Genomic DNA, 25815 nt, shown 5'->3' on the forward strand with positions numbered 1-25815 from the left:
ATGAAGGCTTCTGAATCAAACACATGTTCTTACTCTGAGTCAAAACCCAACAAGGGGAATGATAAGGGGAAGTAGATCATTGATGCAGATCCCAGTGCCACGTGGCCACCACCAAGATATAGAAGAATGAGCCTCAAGATCCAGAGGAGAGGGAATTCCTCTTCCACTCACAAATTTGGGTGAATGGTTCTCTGTTGCAATTCATTGTCAAGAGCGAGAGCCAAAAGAACCTTATTTCAATAGAGGTCATGAAGCAGGTGGGTCTACCGGCTACATCACATCCGCAGTTCTACACCATCGAGTGGCTTCACTAAGGATGAGATCTTCGTGTCAGATGACAGTGTCACCATCCCTACAGCATCAAGCCCTTCACAGATGAGGTATTATGTGATGTTTCCCCTCTTGAATTTTGTGATGTATTATTCGGAAAATTATACTTGTGAAAGTGACATGTTGTATATGAGTCACGACCTCTCTCTATTCTTATTAATTTGGGCAATAAGTTGCATATGATACGAGAGGTAGCCCTGCCTACTACCATCTCTTTTATCACCTTAAAGAAATGCAGTAAGATAATTTCATAAACTAGGAATTTTATTCTTTTTATGACTCTCTCTCAGGGAAAGAAGAAGATTATGGCCATCACTTCTAGACAAGGCTCCTTCACACAACAATAGTAGATGCACAAGGTAGTGGTGTTGGTTGTGGAGCCTGATTATCTTCTGTATTCAAAGGTATCGCCACATTGGACCCCAGTTCATAATGGGATGGCAACACCGTCCATAAAATATTCGCTATAGGGGGGATCCAGGGGGCAGTACAACCTTTGGGAGCCCCCGCCTGGTGGGAGGATTGGGGGCAATGCCCCCAAAGCTAAGAATATATGTAAAATTGACTTGTAAAATGTTGTAATTTCATAGTCAATCTGGGCCGTTCATTAGGTGGAGACCTAACGGTATAAGTTATGTTTAATTTAGGGCTTTTTTCCCTAGAAGGAAACCCCTCACTATATATGAGGGAATTGTATTGCGTCTGTGTATATCTGTATTCAGAGTGAGGAAGAGAGAGGAGATTGAGAATGAAGAGGGAATTATAGCAAATCTATTGTAGGTTGTATCTCTTCAGTTTGCTGGATAATATAAAAAGAAGGACTGGTTGTTTCTCTGTGGATGTAGCCCAAACTGGGCGAACCACGTATATCTGTGTCTCTCTTGTTTTATGCGTTTTCTGTGTTTATATTTCTGCAATATTTTATGTGTTCCATTTCTTTGTAATATATAATTTTCTAACAACTGGTATCAGAGCCAAAGGTCTATTTTTCTGATAAAATCACAGGAGAGAAGTGTTGTTGGTTTGAGTGGGAGCAATGACAGAAGATGGTAGGTTTAGGGTCGAAAAATTCAACGGCAAAAACTACCAGCTATGGAAGATGCAGATGGAAGATTATTTGTATCAGAGAGATCTGTACCAACCATTCAGCAGAAAGGCAAAGAAGCCTAAGAGTATGACAAACACAGAATTGGATATTCTCAACCGAAAAGGAAACAAAACGTTGATAGTGTTCAATATTTCAAAGGAAACGACAACAAAGGGTTTAATGTTGACATTGGCAAAGTATATGAAAAACCCTCGGCCTCAAATAAGGTATTTCTTATGAAGCGTTTATTTAATATGAAGATGTCAGAAGGTGGATCTATTGCTAATCATCTAATTGAGTTTAATACAATTACCAGTTAGTTAAGTTTTGTAGGGGTAACTTTTGATGACGAAGTTAGGGCTCTGTTATTTCTGTGCTCATTGCCAAAAGGTTGGAATGGTTTAGTTATGGCCATTAGCAACTCTGTCTCTACATCTAGTACTTTAAAGTTTGATGATGTTGTCGGTGCAATCCTTAGTGAGGAAATGTGACGGAAAAGCTCTTGTGAGACATCAGGTAATGCTCTGACTGCAGAGACTAGGGGAAGAAAAATGGAAAGAAGAAAGAGCCCTAGATATCACAGTAAGTCAAGAAAAGGCAGATCCAAGTCCAGATCTGGAATAGTGTGCTGGAAATGTGGGAAGAGATGACACCTGAAGAAAGACTACAAGTCTCGAAAGGGAAAAGAAGGAGACACACAACAAGAAAATAATCATGAAGCGAATGTAACAGGTGATGTGTTGCAATATGCTTTGATTATTTCATTAGAAAATATTATTGATGCCTGGGTGGTAGATTCAGGGGGTTCATTCCATGCCACACTTGATAGGAAACATTTTTATGATTACGTTCAAGGAGATTTTGGACAGGTTCGATTGGGTGATGATAAACCCTGTAAAATCATTGGAATGGGTACAATTTTCATAAAACAACAAAATAGAAATCAGTCGCTATTAAAGGAGGTAAGGCATGTTCCATATCTAAAGAAAAATCTAATTTCAACAGGGCAGTTGGGAGGTGAAGGTTGCATAACTACTTTCACAGATAAAACCTAGAAGGTCACTAAAGGATCCTTGGTAATAGAAAAAGGAGGAAAGGTTCGTACATTGTATTTATGCAATGGTATTTCTAATTTTATTCATGATTTGACCTCTAGAGGAGAAGATACGGCATTGTGGCACATGGGCTCGGGCACATAAGTGAGAAGGGGATGCAAATTCTTCACTCAAGAAATTTGTAGCCAGGTTTGAAGCATGTTGATTTAAAATTTTGTGAAAATATTGTTTATGGAAAATAGAAGAGAGTCAGATTCCTCAGAGTTGGGAAAGAAAAGAAGATCGAAAAATTAGAGCATGTGCATATAGATTTATGGGGACCTGCTCATGTATCATCTCTTGGTGGATCTCATTATTATGTTACTTTTATTGATGATGCAATCGGAAAACCCTAGATTTGTTGTATTCAAAATAAATCTGATGTATCTGGTACTTTCAAGAAATGGAAACCTTTGGTTGAAAATGAGACAGGAAAAAGGTTGAAGTGTCTCAGATCAGTTTGATAGGTACTATTCAAAGAATGGAATTCATAGAGAGAAGACAACTCCAGGAACACCACAAGAAAATGGTGTGTCAGAAAGGATGAACAGGACAGTCATGGAGCATGCAAGGTGCGTGAGATTACATGTAGGATTGCCTTTACAATTTTGGGTAGATGTTGTAGATACTGTTGTTTATCTAATAAATAAAGGGCCTTCAAGTTCCTTGGATGTTGGTATTCCAGAGGTGGCATGGACAGGTAAAAAGGTGAACTACTCTTTTTTAAAGACTTTTGGCTGTGAAGCCTTTGTCCACATTAATAAAGAAAATAAAACAAAGCTTGAGGCAAAATCAAAGAAATGTACCTTTATTGGATATGGTGTTAATGATTTTGGTTATCGCTTTTATGATTATGAAAAACAAAAAATCATTAGGAGCAAAGATGTCATATTCAATGAAAATGTTTTGTATAAGGATCAACTGCAGGAAAAGAAACAGGAAAAAGAAAATAGAGAATACACAGTGCTTGACGAGATCACAAGAAAAGTGATGGTGCTTGAAAATCATAATGATCAACAGCCAGAACAACAACCACAATAGCAATAAGCACCTCAAACACCTAAAAGTGGTGTTAGAAGATCTACCAGGATAAGTAGACCCCCTGAACGATACTCTCCTTCATTATATTATGTATTGTTGACTAATTCTGGTGAACCAGAATGTTATGAAGAAGCAGTGCAGGTAGAAACTAGGAAGAAGTGGGAGTAAGCCATGAAAGAAGAGATGGAATCCTTAGCACATAATCAAACTTGGGACTTACTCAAGTTGCCTGTAGGTAAAACAACATTGCATAATAAATGGGTTTACAAGTTGAAGTAAGAAGATGGAGGTAGAGAAAGGTATAAATCTAGACTTGTGGTTAAAGGGTTTGCACAGAAAAAAGGTATAGACTTTGATGAGATATTTTCTCTTGTTGCTAAAATGACTTCAATCAGAACTATTTTAATCTAGTAGCAGTTGAAGATCTTCATCTTGAGCGGTTAGATGTAAAGACAATCTTTCTCCATAGGGATTCGGACGAAGAGATATATGTGCAACAGCCACAAGGATATGAGGTAAAAGGGAAGGAGAAACTAGTGTGCAGATTGGAGAAGAGCTTGTATGGCTTAAAACAAGCTCCAAGGTAGTGGTATCTAAAATTTGATAGGTTTATGTCTGAACAAGGTTATACTAGATGTCACTCTGATCATTGTGTTTATCACAAAAGGAAAAATGATGGTAGCTCTATTATATTGTTATTGTATGTAGATGACATGCTTGTTGCAGGTTCTAACATGTAGGAAATAAATGTGCTCAAAATAAAATTAGCAAACTCATTTACAATGAAGGATTTGGGTGCTACAAAACAAATCCTTGGTATGAGAATAACTAGAGACAGGAAGAATTGCAAATTAACATTGTCTCCAAGTGAGTACATAGAAAAGGTGTCGAAAAGGTTTAATATGCAGAATGAAAAACCAATTAGTATACCTTTGGCTAGCCATTTAAAATTAAGTAAGTAGGAGTGTCCCAAGACTCAGGAAGAAATGGCTCACGTGTCTAAAGTTCCATATGCATCCGCAGTTGGAAGCTTAATGTATGCAATGGTCTGCACAAGGCTTGATATTGCACATGTAGTGGGAGTTGTAAGCAGGTACATCAACAATCCAGGAAAAGGAAATTGGATGGAGGTGAAGTGGATTCTCAGGTATTTGAGAGGTACCACAAATCAAGCATTATGCTTTGGTGGTTCAAACATTTCTATACAGGGATATGTTGATGCAGATATGGTGGGTGATAGAGATAACAGGAAGAGCACAATAGGGTATGTGTTTACTGTAGGTGGAATAGCTATCAGTTGGGTCTCAAAACTACAAAGTGTTTTTGCACTCACAACAATAGAAGCAGAGTATGTTTCTGCTACAGATGCTAGTAAAGAAATGATTTGGTTACAAAGGTTTCTAGATGAATTAGGTAAGAAGCAGGAGTTGGGAAAGTTATACAGTGACAGCCAGAGTGCCATACATCTTGCAAAGAACTCTGCATTTCATTCCAAGACTAAACATATACAGCTCAAGTACCATTTGATACAGTTAGTGTTGGAAGATGGAAAATTGAAGTTAGAAAAGATACACACTAACCAAAATTATGTAGATATGTTAACAAAAGTTGTAACCAGGGAGAAACTGAGAATTTTCTCAGTTTCAATTAGTCTTCAAGTATGATGAAGAAGATGAGAAACAGTCATGTCCAAAGTGGATTGTCCAAAAAATGAAGCAGCAGTGGAGTTGTTATAATCAGTCTCTAAGTGGTAGATTGTTGCGTGTCGAGCCTAATTATCTTCTGTATTCAAAGGTATTGCCGCATTGGACCCTAGTTCATTGCCGTCTGTAAAATATTTGTTGTAGGGGGGGTACAGGGGGGAGCCCCCCCTAGCAGGGGATCAGGGACAACGCCCTCGAAGCTAAGAACAAATGTAAAATTGCCTTGTAAAATGTTGTAATTTCGTAGTCAATCTGGGCAATTCATTAGGTGGGGATCTTATGGTATATGTTATGTTTAATTTAGGGTTTCTTGCCCTAGAAGGCAACCCCTCGCTATATATGAGAGAATTGTTTTGCATCTATATATATCTATATTCTGAGTGAGGAAGAGAGAGGAGATTGAAAGCGAAGAGGGAATTATAGCAGATCTACTATAGGTTGTATCTCTTCAGTTTGCTGGATAATATAAAAGGAAGGATTGGTTGTTTCTCCATGGATGTAGCCCAAATTGGGTGAACCACGTATATCTGTGTCTCTCTTGTTTTATACATTTTCTATGTTTATATTTCTACAATATTTTATGTGTTCCATTGCTATGTAATATATAATTTTCTAACAAGTGGAGGAGTACAAGGACATTTTCTCCTCACCTACGGGGGTGCCTCTGCATTCTCGGGTCAAGCACTTCATTTATCTGATCTCGGGTGTGCCACTACCCAATGAACCAATTTATCGATGCTCTATTATGGAGAATGGTGAAATCAAGAGGCAGCTTTAAGAGTTGTTGTAGAAAGGGAGCCAAATTATATTAGTGTAGAAGAAAGATGGGACCTAGGGAATCTGTATTGACTATCGGGCATTAAACAATATCACTGTATGAAATAGGTACCCAATCGCATGGATTGATGACCTTTTGGACTAGCTTAAGAGGGCCAAATATTTCAGCAAGATTGATTCGAAGTCTGATTATCACTAGGTGCCTATCGAACACTCTGATGTGTGAAAGACTACCTTCAAAACCAAGGAGGGATTTTTTGAATGGTTGGTCATGCCTTTTGGGTTGACAAATGCCCTCGAAACCATCATGACAATACTTGATGACATCTTGTGACCCTTCACTAATGAATTTGTGGTGGTGTGTCCTGATGACATCTTGATCTTCAGCTAGAGTTGGGAAGAGCACCTCCACCATATTCAACAGGTCCTCCAAACCCTACGACAACACAAGTTGTTTTCCTATTTGGAGAAATGCACTTTTGGAATGACCCAGGTTCAATATCTGGGGCACATCATTAATGATTAGGGTGTCCATGTTGACCCAGCCAAGATACAATTCATTCGGGATTGGCAAACCCTAATACGTCTAACAAATCTCAACAGCTTTCTGGGTCTTGCCAATTTCTACCACAGGTTCATGTTGGGTTTCTCTCATATCACTTGGTCTTTTAGTCAAATCACCAAGGGAAGAGTGAAAGAAAAGTTATTTTGGTTTTAAACCCAACAGAAGGCATTTTCCAATTTGAAGCATCACCTCTTCTCTGCACCAATGCTCAGATTACCAGACCTGCAAAAACCATTTGAGATTGAGATAGATTCCTTCGACTATGTTATTGGTGTAGTTCTTACTCAGTAGGGGCATCCAGGTTTTGTAGGTTTTAATCCCGTATAGAGGTTACCTGCATACGAATTCTAACAACATAAAATAAAAAATGCGAGAGCATAACACATAAAATACGTATACATAGAGATTTTCCCCTGGATCCCAAAACCGAGACTACCAGATTGATTTTCATTATGTTCCTTTCAATGTTACAATACATATTTATACATGTATACCATGGACTGAAGACCATCATGTCCAAAACCATGGACCGAAAAACATCGCATCCAAAACCATGGACTAAAAACCATCGCATCCAAAACGATGTGTGAAAACCATGCACAAAACCATAGGTAGGTCCGTCCAACCTAATATAGAGTCCAAAAAAATTTCCCCAGGGTATTGCCCCGAACCCGGTAGAGGGGGGCTAACTACCCCCCTCAAACCCCCCATACAAGGGGCGGTAGCCAACCTGTGACCAGCCCACTGCACAGTCGGTGCAATGAAGGGGGGGCTCCACCCCCGCTCTAACACCCCGGTGAACTAGGGAGGCTAGCCATGGAAATAATATAGCACAACCCAACATTCTCCCACTTGTTGTTTTCTTTCCATATGGGGCCACAGTAGAGCTTAGTCATTTATCTAGCCCTAAAACAGCGGTTGTTTCTCTACACCAAGAGAACTTCTCAGAGCTCATAGATTTTGTCAATGCATCTGCAGTATTCTTCAAAGTGTCCACCTTTACCAGCAACACCTTTTCTTCTTCTATCATATCCCTCACAAAGTGATATTACACATCAATGTGCTTTATCTTTGAATGATAAGTAGGGTTTTTTTGCCATTGCACTTTGGCTGTCATAGTCTATCCTTATAGCTTCCTGTACTAACCCCATACTTGAACACAATCTCTGCAACCAAATTGCTTCCTTGCTTGCATGAGTGGCTGCCATGTATTCCGCCTTTGTAGTTGATAGTGCCACTACAGATTGTTTCTTACTCATCCAACTGACTGCACCTCCAAATAGGTTAAACACATACCCACTTGTAGATCTTCTCTAATCCAAATCTCCATCCCAGTTTGCATCAACAAAGCAACAAAAATCCAACACTCTATCCAATCCTGGTCTTCCTTGGTAGCACAAGCCATAATCACTAGTGCCATGGAAATACCTAAAAACCCGCTTCACTACTGTCCAATGCTCCTTCCCTGGTTCTAACATAAACTTGCTCAATACACTGACTACATGTGCAATGTCTGGTCCAGTACAAACCATTGCATACTTTAGGCTACCGAATACGCATGCATATGGAACATAGGAAATGTTCTCTTCCACTTCTTGTGTCTTGGGACACTATTCGGAACATAAATTTACACCTACAAGAATACAAACCTTCACTAGTTTACTATCCTGCATATTAAACCTCTGCAGTATTGCCTCGACATACTTCCTTTGGTTTAACCAGAGCTTCCTCTTTGCCTGATCTCTTTTAATTTCCATGCGAAAAATATAGTTTGCAGCACCAAGATCTTTCATGTTGAATTTGGACAATAATTGGGTCTTCAAATCCTGGATAATTTCTTTTTCATTTCCAACCAACAACATATCATCCACATACAAGACTAGATAAAGGTCACCAATTAATTTAAAATACACAGATTGATCTGATTTTCTTCTGGTCAAGCCAAGTCCTCATATAAATGTATCAAATTTCTGATACCACATGCTTGGTGACTGTTTTAACCTATACAGATACTTCTTTAACTTGCATACTAGTTCTTTCTTACCCTTCACCGCAAAACCTTTAGGTTGCTTCATATAGATCTCCTCTTCCAAATCCTTGTAAAGAAATGTTGTCTTCACGTCCATCTGTTCTACCTAGAAATCAAAAGTAGGAACAACAGATAAAAGTAATCTAATAGAAGCTACCTCGGCTATAGGAGAACAAATATCACCAAAATCAATTCCCGACACCTGGGAATAACCTTTTTCTACCAGCCGAGATTTTTATTTCTCCACCTTTTCTTCTACATTTGTATGCTTCTTGAACATGCATTTGCTGCCAATGGGTTTCCTTCCAGTTGGCAATTCCACCAAATCCAAAGCCTCATTTTTGTGAAAAGATGCCATTTCATCAACCATGGCCTCTTTATAGAGTTTTCCATACTTTGAAAATACTGCTTCCTTCACAGTTCTGGGATCATCATCAGTAACAGATAAACCAAATTTCAATAGAAAGGAGATGGACTATACCTTTCTAGTTGCCTTCTTTCTCAAACTGATCTTCTCACACCTGAAGTTTGTGGCTCTTCATCCTATGATTCCTCCTCTGGTATAGAGTCTGATTCTTCCTCCTTAAGCTCAAACTCTATCTTCTCAGGTTCCTTTGGTTGGACTTCATGTTTAATAACATCTTTCACCTCTCTGAACACCAAATCTCGGTTGTACACAACCTTCCTTGTTACTGGGTTCCAAAGCTTATAACCCATTAAGCCATCCCTATACCCAATAAAGATGCACTTTCAGATTTACTATCCAACTTGGTTCTTTTCTCCTTTGGAACATGTACATATGCATCGCATCAAAATACCATTAGATGTGGAAGAGAGGATTTCTTACCAGTCCATACCTCTTGTGGAGTCTTATCCTCCAATGCTGATGAAGGTGATCTGTTGACCAAGTAACATGTTGTCTCCACTGCCTCTGCCCAGAATTCCTGTCCTAACCCGGCACCGTTGAGCATGCTTCTTTCCCTCTCCATCGATTTCTTGTTTATTCTTTCTACAACTCCATTTTTCTTAGGTGTGTATGGAGTAGTCTTCTACCATGCTATACCACACTTATTATGGAATTCTTCAAATTCCTGATCCAAATTGGATCCATGAAGATTATCAAGGTGCCATGGTTGTATCCAAACAAGACAAACTTCGAATTTATGGATAAAGAGAGATCAGGAAAACCTCTAGATAGTGGCAATTTGCAGCCAGCGAGGAACGACAAGGACCTCGGTCAAAGTGCGTTGACCAAGGCCTATAGAGACCGCGCTAGAGGAAAAACTGGCACTTGGGAAGCCTGGATCGGGAAACGGAGGCCATTTCTGATGCTCGATTACCGCTGGGCAAAACCCCTCGAGAAGGAAAGGCCCCGAGTGCTCGGTCACATGGGAAGCTAGGAAACTGTGGGGAACGCACTAAGGTGAAAGGCAGGAGCCGTGCTGCAAAACAGGTGGTATATCAAGGGCATCCTTAGGCAGTAAGCGGATTTGGCTGAAAGCGAGCAATTCCATTCAGCGAATGATGCATGTCCAGCAGATGAGAGAGAAAACCACCTCTCATCACGTGCTAGTGGTCAAGCAAGTCAACCGCGCGAAATGAGCGAATGTCATAGGATTTGGGGGCTATAGATCTGACGGCGAAGATTGTGCCCAATGGAGGAACTAGATCTGACAGGGGATTAAGCCGCAACATAAAGAAGTTTGATGTCTGATTTGACCAATGAGTTGGCGGATGAGTCATTCCATAGTGTAACTGAAAAACCGAACCGTTAAGGAAGAGCTGGCACAGTTTGAGAGAGGACAAGTGGATACCTCACTGTGAGACGTTGGTGATGACGAAGAGGCTGGGAACTCCAAGCGAACAGTAGCAGACGAACTAAAGGGGCAGAAGAGGAAGTGAATAGTTGAAGACAAATTGGCTTTAAGCCATGAACAAACAGAGAGCAAAAAAAAAGGGGAAGAAAGGAGAACGAAGACAGAGAGGGCAAAAGCGAAGAAACGACAGTGAAGCAAGAAGCAGAAAACAGAGAGCCGAGCTGACCTTAGGTAGCATCGAGTAGACAGAAAGCTTGAGAGGTTCAAGCAATCCCGGAGAGGATCCGTTGGGAATTGAGCACCATATTGGGCTCCTCCCATTAAAGACCAGAGAGGTCAAGATCTGGTAAGGAAAAGAGTCTGTGCACTCTAGTGGCTTAGGGGATCCAAGAACCACCCTACCAAACATTATCTGTTTTAGGAGACTCAAAGTGAGCTCCTCATTGTAAATCTCTACTTTAAAGACACAATAAAAGAAGGCCACCACTAAAAGCTGGACCAGAGACATAGCCCTAGAGGATAGGGTGAACTCTTTATTAATTGTTGTGTTCTTGTATTTTCTTACTATTTTTCTCTTACTGTTTTTCATTTTCCAGTGTCTGTGTATTTTGCAATCTGATCAATCCATTGCCTAAAATAACATAGACACACACCAACACATGAGTTTGTAATACCTTCATTCAATAATTATTTAACTGAGGTCACTCACAAGTGATTTTCAAATCAAGTGGTATCAGAGCTTTAGGCTATCAAGGTTAGACAAGCTTGTGTTGGTTTATTTGTTGAATGCTAACTAGATCAAAGCTCAAATTAGGAGAAGGAGAGTTGGTCGAAACTAATCCTGATATTGGGAGAGTCTATCCTCGAAAGACAATGTCAAAGTAAGGTTCTATGGGGCCAGACCCTCAATTCATAGATAGTTTCCTAGCCATAAAATCCATGGTAGAAGAAATGTATAGGGACTTTAGAAAACACAAGGATGAAGATTCATCAGGTTCTAAACAAGACAAAGGAGAAGATGAATCTCACTTCCATGACCACTCAAAAGGAAAAGGTAAAGAGGAAAGCTTTCTCACACCTCCAAATAGCCCTGAACACAAAAAGAAGGCATCTTTGATTAAACTAGAAGTTAAATTTGATTTACCTATATATGATGGATAGTTAAATGCAAAAAAGTTGGACAATTGGATTAGACAAATTGATGTTTATTGCAGAGTGCAGAACATCGACTCAGACAAGAGCAAGATTCAGTTGGCAATCCTACACCTTGGAGGCACTGCCTTGGATTGGTGGGAAGGAAGAACCCAAGCTGACATGAAAAGACATGGTAAGACTATCTCTGTCTGGAGTGAATTTGTTCTACAATCAAAAAGCAGTTCTATCCATTGGCCTACATGCAGCAAGCCATGATGAGTTGGCAAACTCTTTGACAGTTGAAAGGGAAAATTGTGCAAGGGTACACTTAAGAACTTAGAAGGAGAGCATTGCTTCTAGGAATCTCATTAGACTCACCTGAGACTTTGTTGAAGTACATTGGTGGTCTACACAGCTACATGAGGCACACTATCCTCATGTTTAATCCCACTATTATAGATGAGGTATCTGTACAAGCTACTCATCTAGAAGCTAGAGGAAAGAATGGAAGTCCAGAAGTTGGGGGACCATCCCAACCCACTGCAAGAAAGAATAAGGAAAAAATAAAGCAGAAATGGAAAGCAATGAAGGCTAACACTGCACAGAAAAGCAAAGCTTCATGCACTCACTATAAAAAGGATGGGCATGATGATGAGCATTTTTGGAATCTGCATCCAGAGCTGAGACCTAAGAAGTTCGAGGGCAAGAAGAAGAATATTGCTACAGCTATTCAGAAAGATTTGGGGTCAGACTCAGGAGATGAAACAACTATTGTAGCCACAAGTATAAGAGGTAAGAATTCGGAAGCATCTACTAGTAATTCTACACAATCTACTATTGATGAAGAAAATGAGAGAAAAAGACATGAGCTTTTCCACATTTGAGTTATTTTCAAACATCAAAAGATTAATACTTTGTTTGATAATGGCTCACAAGTAAATTTAATTTCTGAGGCAATTGTAAAGAAGTTGGGATTAGTAACTACACCTCACAAGAAACCATACCCATTAGGATGGTTGAATGATAAAGCACAACTACAAGTGACTAGACAGTGCAAACTCAAGTTTTCTTTTGGGTCAACATTTGTAGATGAGGTTGAGTTAGACATAATTCCTTTGGATATATGTGGAATTGTTTTATGAAGTCATTACTTGTATGATAGAAAAGCTATCTTCCATAGAGCTGAGAACAAGTATCTACTTGTCAAAGATGGAATCGAATACTTTGTAAGAGCTCATAATCTCAAGAATAATTATACTCTCATAAACTCAGGGCAGATGAAAAGAATGATAAATTCATGCAAACAATTCCCACTGATGCTTGTAATGGAAAAGAAACCTGATAAAACCAATGTATTTGGGGGTTGTAATGCTAAACAACAAGCTGATTTAGAAAAGGTTGTTTCAGAGTATGATATCTTGTTTCAAGAACCTAAAGGTCCGTCACCAAAAAAGGAAATAGTGAATGATATTATTTTGCAGCAAGATGCTCCATTGCCTAACATTTGAATGTACAGGTTGTCCACTTTAGAGAATGATGAAATCAAGAAGCAAGTGTAGGAGTTGCTTGAGAGAGGCTTCATCATACCTAACACATCACCATGTGGGTCACCAATCGTTTTGGTGAGAAAGAAAGATGGCTCGTGGAAAATGTGCATTGATTACCAAGCACTGAATAAGATAACAATAAAAAATCATTATCCCCTTCCTCGCATAGATGATCTTTTAGATCAATTGAAGGAAGCTGTTTATTTTTCCAAGCTGGACTTGCATAGTGGATACCATCAGGTCAGAGTCGCAGAACAAGATGCATGGAAGACTGCTTTCAAAACAAAGTAGGGATTGCATGAGTGGCTGGTTATGCCTTTTGGCTTAATTAATGCCCCTACTACTTTCATGAGATTAATGAATGATGTACTCAGACCTTTTCTTGATGATTTTGTTATTGTGTATTTGAATCACATTCTGATTTTTAGCAAAACATGGGAAGAACACTTAAAGCATGTTAAGCAGACACTAGATGTTTTGAAAAGAGAAAAGCTTTATGTTAAACTCGTAAAATGTGAATTTGGCAAAACATCTCTGAATTATTTGGGTCATATAGTAGGGGGTGTGAATTGAAGATAGATCCCTCTAAAGTGGCAATCATTGTAAACTGGCTTAAACCCAAATCTGCTACAGGAGTTAGAAGCTTCTTAGGGGAAGCACAATATTGGAGAAAGTTCATTTCTAACTTTTCCTTAATTGCAGTTCCCTTACATGCTTTAACAAGATTGAACAAGGTGTTTCAGTGGGGACGCAAACAGTAGAAAGCCTTCGACACCTTGAAAGAAAAGATTAGTACAACACCTGTACTAGCACTGCCTGATCTTCAAAGACCATTTGAGATCCAAACAAATCCCAGTGACTATGCCATGGGAGCAGTGTTGACACAACATGGTAAACCCATATGTTATCATTCTGAGACCTTTAATTCTATAGTAGTTAACTATCCTACATATGATAAAGAATTGTATGCATTAGTACAGAGTGTGAAAAAGTGGAAACATTACTTAATGGGCAAAGAAACAGTAATACATATTGATCATCAACCACTTCAATAGCTACACTCCCAAACTAAGTTGCAGCAATCCAGACACTATAGATGGATGGGGTTTCTACAACAGTTTCATTTGGTCATCAAATATGAAAAGGGAATACATAATAAAGTTGCAAATATGTTATCTAGACCCATTATAAATGCATCTATTATACTTAAGAATAATTTTGTCTTACATGAGAGCTACATTGAACAATATGCTCAAGATATAGACTTTAAAGGTGTATATGCAACTTTAAGTCAAGGTGAACGAGTAGAAGAATTGGATTATCATGTAAAGGGCCGACTCTTATACCATTGTGGGAAGTTATGCATTCCACAAACTAAAAGAATAAAGATAATTCGAGAAGCACACACTTCTCTAATGTCTGGTCACTTTGGGGTAAGTAAAACAGTTGCACAGCTGCAAAGATTTTGTTATTGGCCAAAAATGAATGAGACAGTTTCTAGATATGTAAGAACGTGTACTATGTGTGCTAAAAGCAAGCCCAACGACAGAAAACTAGGCTTGTACACTCCATTACCAATTCATTCTCACCCTTGGGAAAGTGTTTCCATGGATTTTGGTGGAGGACTACCTAAATCTAGGAATGGTCATGATTATTTGTATGTTGTTGTGGATAGGTTCAGCAAAATGTGTATTTTGATACCTTGTAATAAATAGATTATAGTTGAACAAACTGCAATATTTTTTGAACATGTATGGGTTCATTTTGGATTACCCACTTCCATTGTATCTGATCGAGACAACCGATTTGTGGGGAAGTTTTGGTCAAGTCTGTGGGAACTGATGGACACCAAACTGAATAAAAGCACAACTTTTCATCCACAAACTGATGGCCAGGCAGAAGTAGTTAACAAGACAGTGATCCAGTTACTCAAGGGATATTGCAGCAAACGTCCTAAGCTTTGGGATGAACATTTGTGTTATGTGCAACATGATTACAACAGAGCAAAACATTCTTCTACACAGAGATCTCCTTTTGAGACCTGTTTTGGTTTCACACCAAGGTCTCCTTTGGATTTTATCTTTGGTAAAGACACCATAGTTAAGGGACATAGTGATGTGGACAGGGCACCTAGGTTCATTGAACAAATCCAAGAGATCCACCAGGCAGTACAGGAACAGCTGGAAAAGAGCCAAGCCAAATACAAGGTAAGGCATGACAAGCATTGGATGGAGCATAGTTTCCAAGTTGGTGACCAAGTCTAGCTGTATATTAGCAAGGACAGGATGCAAGGTGAAGGTAAGAAGCTAAAGCCTATCAGGTATGGACCCTTCAAGATACTTGAGAAGATTGGTGAAAATGCTTTTCGCCTTGATCTACTAGCTTACATGCACATCTACTCAGTCGTAAATGAATATTGCTTGAGATTGTTTGAACCTTCAGTAATTGAAGATCCTGAAGAGCAGAGTCAATTACCTTCTATTAATGACCTGCTCCCTGAATATCTTAATGAACTGCAGGAAGACACAGTTCTAGACAGGAAGGTTAGGATTGCATCAGGGGAGATGTTGAGTACCTCAGAATTGGGCTCAGGGGGTTCAAAGTGAAGCAGTGCAAAGTGGATAGAGATTGGATAAGTGAGATAATTGTACCCTCACTTAGTCGATGCTTGAAAACCAACTTTCGGTGGTCTAAAAGCCTTTTTAGTGGGAAGGCCGTGATCCAAACTAGATCCATGAAGATTATCAAGGTGCCATGACTGTATCCAAATAGGACAGACTTTGAATTTATGGTTAAAGAGCGATCAGGAAAACCTCTAGACAGTGGGAGTTTGCAGCCAGCAAGGAACGACGAGGACCTTGGTCAAAGGGTGCTGACTGAGGCCCATGGAGACTGTGTAGGAGGTAAAATTGGCACTTGGGAAGCCTGGATCGGGAAACTCATGCATTTCTGGGAAAAACCCCTTGAGAAGGAAAGGCCTCGAGCACTCAGTCGTATGGGAAGCTGGAAAACCGTGGGGAAGGTGCTAAGGCGAAAGGCAGGAGCCACGCTCCAAAACTGGCGGTATATCGGGGGCATCCTTGGGAGGTAAGAAGATTTGGCTGAAAGCGAGTGATTCCATTTAGAGCATGACATGTGTCCAATGGATGAGAGATAAAACCACCTCTCATCATGCGCTAACAGTCGAGCAAGTCAACCACATGAAATGAGCAAATGTTGTAGGATCTGGGGGCTCCAGATTTAACGGCAGAGATTGCGTCTGATGGAGGAACTAGACTTGACAGGGGATTAAGCCATGGCATAGAGAAGCTTGACATCTGAATTGATCGCTGAGTTAGTAGATGAGTCATTCCATAGTGTAACTGAAAAGCTGAACCGTTAAGGAAGAGCTGGTGTAGTTCGAGAGAGGACAAGTGGCCACCTCCCTGTGAGACGTTGGTGATGACGCAGAGGCAGGGAACTCCAAGCAAACAATAGTAGGCAAACTGAAGGGGCGTAAGAGGAAGTGAACAGCCGAAGACAAATTCGCTATAAGCCATGAACAGACAGAGAGAAAAAAAAAGGGGAAGAAAGGAGAACGAAGACAGAGACGGTGAGAGCAAAGAAAAGGCAGTGAAGAAAGAAGCAGAAAATAGAGAGCCGAGCAGACATAAAGCTTGAGAGGTTCAAGCAATCCTTGAGAGGATTTGTTGGGAATTGAGCACCACATTGGGCTTCTCCCATTAAAGACCAGAGAGGTCAAGATTTGGTAAGGAAAAGAGTCTATGCACTCTAGTGGCTTGGGGGATCCAAGAACCACCCTACCAAACATTATCTGTTTCAGGAGACTCAAAGTGAGCTCCTCATTGTAAATCTCTGCTTTAAAGACATAATAAAAGAAGGCCACCACTGAAAGCTAGATCGGAGACATAGACTTGGAGGATACGGTGAACTCCTTATTAATTGTTGTGTTCTTGTATTTGCTTACTGTGTTTCTCTTACTATTTTCCATTTTCCAGTGTCTGTGTATTTTGCAATCTGATTGATCTGTTGCCTAAAATAACATAGGAACACACTAGCACATGAGTCTATAATACCTTGATTCAATAATTGTTTAACTGAGGTCACTCGCAAGTGATTTTCAGATCAATTCCTTACTCCAAAACTCTCCACCATTATCTATCCTCAACACCTTTATCTTCTTCTCTGTTTGGTTTTCCACCAGAGCCTTAAATTCTTTAGACGTGTCAAAGACTTCAGATTTCTTCTTAAGGAAATATATCCATGTATTCCTTGAGAAGTAATCTATAAATGATACATAGTACACAAACTTAACCATTGATGTAACCTTCACAGATCCAAATACATCACTGTGCACAAGTTCTAATATCTGTTTCACCCTCTTACCACTAGAGGGGAAACTCACCTGATTCTTCTTCCCATATACACAATTTTCATAGAAATCAAAATCCAGAGAGATATTACTCATACCTTCTACCATAAATTTACCATGAAGTATTTGAAGGCACTTCTCTCCAATATGTCCAAGCCTTTGATGCCACAACATGGTCTTCTCTCCAGAGACCACTAGATCTTATGCTTCACTTTCAGGAACCACAAAACTATTGCACCCATCAAGAATAGTGTTGCCTTGCACCTTGTATAGAGTTCCAATCCGAAATCCTTGCATCAATACCAGTGCTCCCCGAAACATCCTGTAGGTATCCTTCTCGAACACTGTTTTTACACCTCCATAATCCAGCTTACTTACGGAAATCAGATTTCTGGCCAATGAAAGAATATGAAAAACACCTGGAATTGTTCTAACCCTTCCACCTTGGAACTTCAACTTTACTTTTCCACGACCAATGATTCTAGACTTCCTGTCATCCCCCAAGAAGACATCACCACCATCATATTTCTCATACTCACAGAACCACTCTCTATGGGGAGTGAAGTGAAAGGATGCACCTGAGTCAATCAACCATGCCTCATGATCTACATGTGTACTTAAAGAAGCCAAGTACACATCCCCACCTTCATCTGAGGTGGTTTTCACCTCTGCAAAAGGAGCATCATCAGATCCCCTTCCTTTGTCAGGAGCTTTAGATTTACAGTCCTTTTGTAGTGCCTTTCCTTTCCGCATTTACAACGCACCACCTTTATACGTTTTCTTGGAGATTTAGATCTCCCACTCAATGACTTATTTTTGTTTCTGTTCTGGGACCGTCCTCATACAGACAAGGCATCACCATTCTGGCTCTCCATATTTTTCTTTCCTATCTCCTCTGTCAGCAAGGATGAGACTATTTCATCAAACTGTAAGGCAGTTGCATTGCTACCTATTACAATAACCAAATTATCCCACGAATTTGGTAGAGAACACAACAAACAACAGCACTTATCTTCATCTGAAATTTTAATATCAATAGATAATAACTGACTTAACACAATATTAAATGAATTTATATCCTTTGTCACCAAGCCTCCATCTTTCATCCTCAGGTTATATAGCATTTTCCATAGGAACAATTTATTCACCAGAGACTTAGATTGATAAAAAGTCCCTAACTTGTCCCGCAAAGCCTTAACCGTAGCTTCCCCTGATACATTCAACAATACTGAATCTGAGACACACAATCATATTGTGCTCTTTTCCTTCTGATCCAACTTCTTCCATTCTTCATCGGACACTCCCGTTGGTTTACTACCTGGATCTATGCAATCCACTAATATTTATCCACCAACAGATCCACTATCTTGAGTTTCCACAACTCAAAACTTTGAGCATTAAATTTCTTGATCTCTATCTTTGCACTGCTCGCCATCTTCTTTCACCACCAGAATCGATCCCGTAGATCTCCAACTAAATAGGGTCTACCACAGGCCTGAGTGAAACCCCTCAGCAACAAAGGCATCCCCTTGAATCCAGAACAACTCTGATTCCAAATGTAGGTTTTAACCCCGTACAAAAATTACCTACATATGAATTTTAACAACAGTAAATAAACAATGCAAGAGCATAACACATAAAACACATATACATAGATATTTTCCCTTGGATACAAAAACCGAGACTACCTGATTGATTTTCATTATGTTCCTTTCAATGTTACAATACATATTTACACATGCCAAAGCATCCAATACCATGGACCGAAAACCATCGCATCCAAAACCATGGACTGAAAAACATCGCATCCAAAACCATGGACTAAAATCCATCACGTCCAAAACCATGTGTGAAAACCATGCACAAAACCATAGGTAGGTCCACCCAACCTAATATAGGGTCCAAAAAAAATTTCACTGGGGCGCTGCCCCAAACCCCATAGAGGGGGGCTAAACACCCCGCTCAAACCCCCTCTAACCCCCCCACTGCATAGTCAGCACAACAAAGGGGGGGCTCCACTCCCCTTCTAACCCCCTGGTGAACTAGGGAGGCTAGTCGTGGAAACAATATAACACAACCCAACAGTTTATAGTGGGAGAATGGAGATGTCTAAGTGGATGTGGATGACTGTGCCAACCTATGCAAGCCACTAGTAGCCTCTGCAAACTAGAAATCAAGAGCATACATCTACTAATCAATATTATAGTAAAATTAATCAAAGTGGCAAGAATGAGATGAATTTTATTTCTTCAAGATCATTTCTATCCTACAACATGCATCTAATCTATTTGTCAAATCATGTTTCTAAATCCTATGTTGAAAAAACCAAGCATGAAAAAATATTTCAATCCAACCTAGCAATTTCCAAGAAATCATAAACACATAGTTCTTCATTTTTTTTGTAGACTTTTCAACCACACTTCCCACAAGAGAAGTAGTTATCAAACCTGCAACTACAATTTTTGCAATATAATGCCTACTTAGACATGGAAAGAAATATGATGACTTGAACAAGAACAAGAAAGATTACATGAGAGGGACTAAAGTCTCTGGGCTGGGCCCTAACCCAAGGGTGTCATCTCTCTTAAACCAACTTAGATGAAGAACAACAAAGGACCTTTCATTAAAAGAAAATATTTTGCAAATACATAGTCGTAAAATCAAGACAGCAGTCTGAAGTACTGAACCTTCAATAGCTCTTCCTAGCTCCAACATTTTGAATCCTAATGAGCCCTTAGGCTTGTTTATTTATACAAAAAGTGAATGATGGGCATCTCCCTTGAGAGGAGGACTACTTACCTCCAAAATATCGAAATTGGTGGATCTGGTTCCCTTGGATATTTACGTGCACTTGAGTTCCTCAGATTCCAGTGGAATTCAAGTTATTGGTGAGGAATCTTGGGAATTCAAGTTAAGATTGAGAGTTATGTACTAGAAAAGCCTCCTATATTCTCTCTAAATTCCTCCAACATGCCTCTGCATGGTAAATATCTCCAAAAATGCTTCTTTTTTCTGCATATTAACCACATTAGGCGGTGAAATATGACAAACACCCTTTAATCATCCTACTAAGCACATTATCGATACAAAATGTAAATTAATGTGGGAAAAGGAGAGTTTAACGGTTGGAGAATAGGACAACGGGCCTCAAAATATACCTATTGATGGGACCCATCACAAAGTACATCCTGTTGCATAATAAATCCTATAATTGATGGTTCACTAATCATATCTTAGTATGTGCTTGGGATCCTTCCAATGTATCTCATGTGGCTCCTGTATGTACCTAGAAATTGTGCCTACTGCATATGAGAAATATGTATGAGAGTGAGTGAGATATAGGAAATGCTTGACAAGTTATGTCTCAATCATGCAATCAACCAATGGTGTATCCTTTCCATCCTCAAGGTGTACCATCAATAAGGTGTATTTCTTGGCTTGTAGGTAGTTATGTGAAAGAAATCTAAGAGATCTCTCACATTATTGAAGTGACCATTTTTTAACCCTGAATCATTCTAGATTATGTCTATCATGGAAATCCTATCATACAAAGAAATTTTATTTATAGCAATGGATAATGCTAAACTACATGTGATTAGTAAATAATATACATAAATCAATATTAGAAACACATATCTAGACATTCTTATAGTATAATAATTTGGATAATTTAAATCAGATTAAATAATGAGAGTGTTAATATGAGTCCATTTTAGAATATCATTCCCTAGGTTCTTCCTTGAGGCCATAAAGAGACTTATTAACTTAGAAAACTAAGGATGAAATATTTTTGTACCCTTGTGGTTACTCCATATAAAAATTTTCTTTCAGATCACAATGAAGAAATGCATTCTTCAAATCCATATGGTGAAACTCCCAACTTGTTGTTGCTACAATGGCAAGAGTTAACCAAATAGAGTACATTTTGGCCACTGGAGCAAAGGTTTTAACATAATTGGTATATGCGCATACTAATCCTTTAGGAACCATTTTTTCTTTATATCTACTCATGAATCCATTTGTTGCTTCTTTTGTCCTATAAACCCTCATGCATTTGACAATATTACAATCTGAAGGAAGTGGAACCAAATCCCAAGTTTGGTTCTTAATGAGGGTGTTGTATTCTTCCTCTATAACTACTTCCTATAAAGTATTCCATGTAGCATATTCATATTTTTGAGGATAGGATGGTGGAACCATATAACAATACACGGGAATAATGAATTCTACAACTCTGAGTTCTTGATGTGCTTCTTCAAATTAAGATCTAGTTGTAGGATCACCTAAGATATAACTCATGAGGCATCCCTTATATGATGAAAGTGGTCAGTAATATCAATATTTTCATGCATGATTATGATATTCTAAATCAACAATGGAATTTAGATTTAAAATCTTATATGAATGACAAGATGCATCATCTCTTAAATCTATTATAAAAGAAAGCACAAAAATTTATGCACATTGTTCCTTAGATGCATGCAGGGGAATTTCTTCAAAGTAAACACTACTCTCAATGAATATCCTTTATGTTCAAAGATATAATAGTCTATAAAATTTTACACTATATGGATTTACAATAAAGACACGTCATTTTCATTGAGGCTCCACATCCTTCCTCTTTTCTATAGAAATATGGGCCCATGTAAGAGATCCAAAAATGAAAAAATGTGTGATTTACAATTACATGTCAGTCGATGTTTGGAAAGGTGGTTTTATTTTAATATATTTGTGAGGAGAACTATTTTGTATGTAAGAAGAAAAAAATATTTCTTTAACCTAGAATTTGCAAGCATAGGACCTTGTATGCAACATGAAACTAGCCATGTTTTTCAAGTATCTATTCTTCTTCCTAAGTACAATATAGCCTTGTAAAGTGTAAAGACCTATGTGTTGCAACCGTATTCTTATTTTAGCACAAAAATGTTGGAAATCCTTGTTTGCATACTCTAATTCATTATTTTTATGGAGTATGTTAGTCAATTTTGTTGACTTTTTTTGGCATGCACGTTGAAAATATTCAATTTTTCAAACACTTTAGATTTGAGTTTGATAAAGTACACCTACACATGTCTCAATCAATCATCTATGAATGTGAGTACATATATGGATTTTCTTATAGAAGGGTTTGTAAATGGACCCACAAGATCATTTTGAATGAGCTCCAAGGGAATGGAGGTCCTCCATGTATGCCCCTTCCCAAAATTTTCTCGTGGATGCTTTCCAAGAGCACGTGCATCACAAACTTCATCAAAAATGACTATGGCAGGTGACTCTTAACATCCCTTATTTTCCAATCCATTTCATGTATTAGAAATTTAAGTGTTCAACCTTCCATTTCAAATTCTAATTTGATCATTCAGATGTGCGAGTAGAAAATTGGCATTTGGTTGACGAACAACCTTAGAAAAAGTGTACAAAAAAGATTAACGATTTACCTTACTAACTGCAATTTTGGAGTTATCATGCATATCATATATTATCATCTATTCATGTGTCAATTTAACTCTCCTTTAAGTGCTATTATGTGTCATTTTGATACATGGAGAGAATATTTGTTGGAGGCTTCAAAATATGCAAGACATTCTTGAAACTTACATCTTCGAGATATACCCTCCCTTGCCTACTTTCCTCTATTAGAGAATCATCTCCAATGAGAATAGGAGGACCAACATAGATGAGAGAACATATTTTGTGGCTGCCATGTGATGTGAAGCTACGGAATCTATAATCCATGCATTGGGAGAAAATGAATATGATTAATGGATAAGCATTCCCTCTTGTTTCAAGTGGTCTTTCTCCTTACTTCTTCTTGCTATTCTTTGGAATATAATCACCGAGATTTCTTTATTGAAGAATATTCACTATGAGATCTATTTTCTTCTTCATACATGACGATTTTGAATGATAACCATAGTTTCAATAGATGCATTTTGATTGCCTATTTTTTCCCTTCTTTCCCTTTGAGCTTGTAGATCCATCCATAGGATTGGGATTGCCTCCCTTTCATTCATTTGGTTCTTTTTCCTTTCCTTTTCCTTCGTATTTATAATTGAATCTTGAGTTGGCCTTACCACTTTCATGCATAACAAGTTCATCAACTTCATAACTTTTAAATGTTCCCATTTTTATGATCTTATCATTCTTATGTATCATAAACCCAATAAAAGAATCAAATGTGCGAATCTTATAGGTTGCTCCTACTGCAAACCTAGCATTGTTAAAAGTGGAAAAAAATATAGCATACTCTAGAACTATGTTCACAACATGGAAAAAATTGACTAATTTTCTTTCTTGAATTTGTCCATTCTGCATCATTTCAATTGGAGTAATAAGACTTTGAACCTTGTGAAGAAAACTTCAATATTTTTTAGACTACTCAACGATATTATGGGTTGGGCACCATTTTCAAGAATGTGACCCTACATCTCATATTGCCACACAAAGAGTGTCTCCAATGTGGCCCAAACTTTATTTTGAGTGGTGCATGCTTAAACATAAAATGGTAATTCTAGATGAATTGATAAGCATAGGAGATTGAAGGCCTCATCCATGCAGATGAAATACTTGGATTTTTCAATTGCCTAATTTGGTTCAATCTATTTTTCCATGTATATTCAATACAAGTCTCTACCTCCTAGCTAAAGTAGATTATTGGACTTGTAGTCCAAATAGTTATATTGCATGGGATTTATCAAAGGTGGAAACTCCATTATTTCTACTAGGTACAATCTTGAGTACTTGAAAATAGATTGTTTATGTTCCTTGTTCCTAGCTCTCATGGACTCTAATACCATGTGAAATTGTAGTTGAGCTTGCATAGATTTGATCTAGCTGGAGAACAATGAACAAAAATTTCAAGAAAAGAAGAAAAAAAATTGATAGAAAGAAGAACTAATGAATTATATTCATTTACAAAAATAGAAAATTACGAGAGAATGAAATTCAATACAAAATATTCTACATGCCTAAACTAATATAGTAATCAGTTTAGGGGTGAATCTAGGGAGATGTGAACATGCACTAAATAAAAATGACACTTATTCCTAGTTAGCGCTTCATGCATTCATCAATTAATTGTATCATGTGAGTGGATATTAGTATAACTCATGCACACACTTGTGGAGTTCCCTCTTGGTGACAATAAACATGTTTCAATGCAAGACTCCACTCCTTAGTCTAATTAATGCAAAATTAGGTATATGTTATCTCCAATAGCAAGACTTTCTCATGAACTTTAATGCCATTACTATTATTTCCATGTACATGTTTTAGTTTTCAATCCTTCCTTCATGTTTTCAATGACTTTTGTGGGTACACACTCCGAAAAAGTTCAAATGAAAATTCCCCTATCATAAATGAAATGAAAATTTCTATGCCAATCAATATAATTTAATATTACTTATTAATATTAATATTAGTATTAATATTAATCATTTTTATATTAAAAATGCTAATATCATTAACAATATTAATTTTATTAGTTGAATGTTATTAATATTAAAGTAATATATAAGACATAAAACATAATTTTAATCTCCAAAGTATCATCTTAATATGATATTTTTATTTTTCGTTGATCAATTATTTTTACTCTTCCTACAATCATAATAGACCAAAAAAGACAAAATACCAATTTTTTATATAATTCACAAGACGATAAAATTCCAAAATTTGCTAAATACACTCGAATGATTCATCAAAAGTATAACAAAGTTATTTGTATACCTCATCTATAAATAACTATGAATACATTGTATTAGTCACCAAATAAAATATATCTTATCATGAAATTATATTAAAAAAAAAACTATATGTGAAATGTTTAAAAAAATATTTAAAAAATAAGAATTAGAAAATAAGTTAAACATATAAAATACTAAGAATTAAACCAACAAAATCTATGTCTGTAACATAATCTCAATCTTTCTAAAAACTTCTCATATTGAGTTTGATAATTTATTAATGATAACAGGAAGTTTAATAATCTAAATGTTATAAACTAATGCACGTGCACTCAGCAGCCACACCAAATGAAACGGAGCAATACCAAAGCAATTTTTTAATAATAAAAAAATTAATAAAGTATAACGTCGGCCACATTTCATTGATTATTTTTTAATAAATTAAATATTGCCATTTCAGGGATCAAAGCACATTGAAGTGATGTTCAAAAAAATGATTAATTATTTCAAATCATAAAACAAACTTTTAGAATCCATTCCCTTGACTGAAACCTTTGATCTAATTTTTCAGAAAACACAATTTCTAAGTCAATTAATTAGAAGAGGGAGGGTGCCCTTAACACCTACATGATGT

This window comes from Pinus tabuliformis, chromosome 6 (assembly GCF_031772625.1).
Source record: "Pinus tabuliformis cultivar Carrire ecotype Pingquan chromosome 6, CPIR1, whole genome shotgun sequence".
NCBI classification, from domain to species: domain Eukaryota; kingdom Viridiplantae; phylum Streptophyta; class Pinopsida; order Pinales; family Pinaceae; genus Pinus; species Pinus tabuliformis.